The following is a 2,443-nucleotide window of genomic DNA, read 5'->3' as shown; positions in this document are numbered from 1 at the left end:
CTGGTGGGTTGCGATACAGTGCGTTCCAGAGGCTGGCCGCTCTGGAACTGTTTGTGGTGTGAACCGGCCCTTGCACCTTGTTTTTATCTCTTTTCCAGTGTCTGCGGTGCAGTTAAGATTTGGTTACACCAGTGTTTACAGGATTTCTGCATATGGTATCCATGCTACTTTGACACAGGGATAATGCTGAACCATTTTTTTAAAAACTTACTGTTTTTTTTGATGCAGCAACATGTTAATGTGAGTTTACTGACAAACTGTATGTTTTGCCAATCTGCCTCTGCATTAAAATGCCATGCATCTACAGCTAGCATGTTTGTAGTTACAGATATCAGATTCCAAATTCTTAATTATCCTTTAATCTTGAGGAGCCCAACATAGATCTTCTAATCTGCTCTGGTTTTGCTATCAGGATTAGATATTTCTTAGACATAAATTGTTCAAAGTCAGTAAAATGCCATCCAACATTTTTCCAGAAATACATGAGTGTCACATCTATTTCTAAACATAATAATTCTGAGATTTGCACTATAAGAAATGTCATTACTAACTTCAAAATAATGAACCTGTGACGCAAATATGTGTAAATTAATATTTTAAACCTGCCTTTGGATATTGAAGATGTAATTACAGTGAACATTGGGTTAGCCCTGTGCTGCTGTCAGTGAGTAGGAAGGTCTAATGTTGGACAATAGTTGTTGCAAGCATATAAAGAAATCCAATCTTCAGCAGGAATAAGGTTCAGTTTCACCGTAACCATAGTGGTTTATGTGGGAATTTGCCAGACCAATTTTTTTGTAACCATAGTGTACTGTCTGGCCTTTGAAATGAGGTAATCCGGCATATAAGGGGGCTCTCTATAAAAGAGTGAGATCACAGCAGCCATATTGACAATGTGCTTGTTCTGTGATAGGTAAAGCATAAGTAGTGTTGCTAACAAAGTGCATAGGAAGAGAGTAGTGTAAGGCATGTAGGCACTGGCAGGTCTGTTAAAGTAGATGTAAACCCTTACTGAATGTTGGTAGCAAGATGCTGTCTACCTTAGGAGGCTGAGGAAGGAAGAGGATTTTATCTTTTTTTCATCCATTTTTCATCTTAATGCTGCTGATGTCCTACAGCCTGTTTACAGCCTCTCCCTGTCCACATGCACTACAGTGATAACAGGCTGCATGTCTTTTTTTTCACAGGACATATTTCCTAATTGTTGCTGGCTGCAATTGTTTTTTTCACAGGCCTTTTTTTTAATGGTTACAATACTGGAATATGTCTGGGCAATGTGAATCAGCACCAACTCATATAGTATTCTAAGGGATAGCGTGTGACGGGTTATTTACAAGTAGGACATTGTGGGGGACAGAGGTAGAGCATTGTCACCCCATAGCACGCAGTGCCTAAACAGTAACCTTTATATCAGTATTAATTTAATGAAAACTAGTGATTAAAACAAAAATAGGCCTTCCAAGTGATATTCATCAACTTAGCGCCCGATGTATACACCCAAAAATCCCTTTAGGGGCCTATATCTGTCTGCAATAATGAATAATAGCTTGCTCTTCAATTGGGGTCTATTACCAAGTACTACCTAAACTACTAGTACTTTTACTACAGCTGATACTCTGCAGGCAGAGGCTGCAGGCCACGATGGTGCTGTCGGCAAAAGATACGCTAAAAAAGCCTATACTGCAGAACTCTGTGGCCTACACCTGTGGGGCCTGCACCATGTGGGGCATGGTGCTATCATTCTCATCCTCAATATCTGAAAGAAGGTTTGCTTGCGCATGACCAAGATCATTCTTCTGCAGCAATCAGTGTTGCCAAGTCAGTGATCGTGTTGCCAAGTAATTCCGTCAACTCCTCATTGCCAGTTTGAAGGGCTATTGAAGGATTAACAGAAAAGGAGGAGGCTGAAGAAAGAGGGTGCATTAATAGCAGTTACAGACAACTGGGTGCCCTGTGTCTGGGAGGAGGAAGAGGAGGGATGCTTTATCTGTGACTCAACTAACTGCTACACATGCTGTGGCTGTTTAGCATGGTCACTCTGATATAGAAAAGGCAGACATGCCCTGCCTCTTGATGCCTGACCCCTGCGTATCCCTGCATAACCTGCTCACCGAAAAGAGGGGTTGTTCCCTGGAGTTCTGATATACCTTAAATTTCCCCTTTAGTATTAATTAATCATTTGAATAGGTCCTCAAAGGTCATTTAACCAAAATTAATCAGATCAAAAAAGAGGGTAACAGTGTTTTACCAGAGAAAACACTGTGAAAGAGGGTTATTAAATTGACCGAGACCTATGATTCATATCAAAATATAAACTTTATTGATTACAAAAATAATGTTTCCGGTGTCTGTTATTTCACTTCTCAAATTACTATTAAAAGAACAACGTTGTTCATGACACTCATACTCCCATTCATTCATGCAGACCAAGCGTTCCCACAAA

Source organism: Nanorana parkeri, unplaced genomic scaffold (genome assembly GCF_000935625.1).
Source record: "Nanorana parkeri isolate BGI_ZX_2015 unplaced genomic scaffold, ASM93562v1 scaffold705, whole genome shotgun sequence".
NCBI lineage: Eukaryota > Metazoa > Chordata > Amphibia > Anura > Dicroglossidae > Nanorana > Nanorana parkeri.
This window is presented reverse-complemented; position numbering follows the sequence as displayed.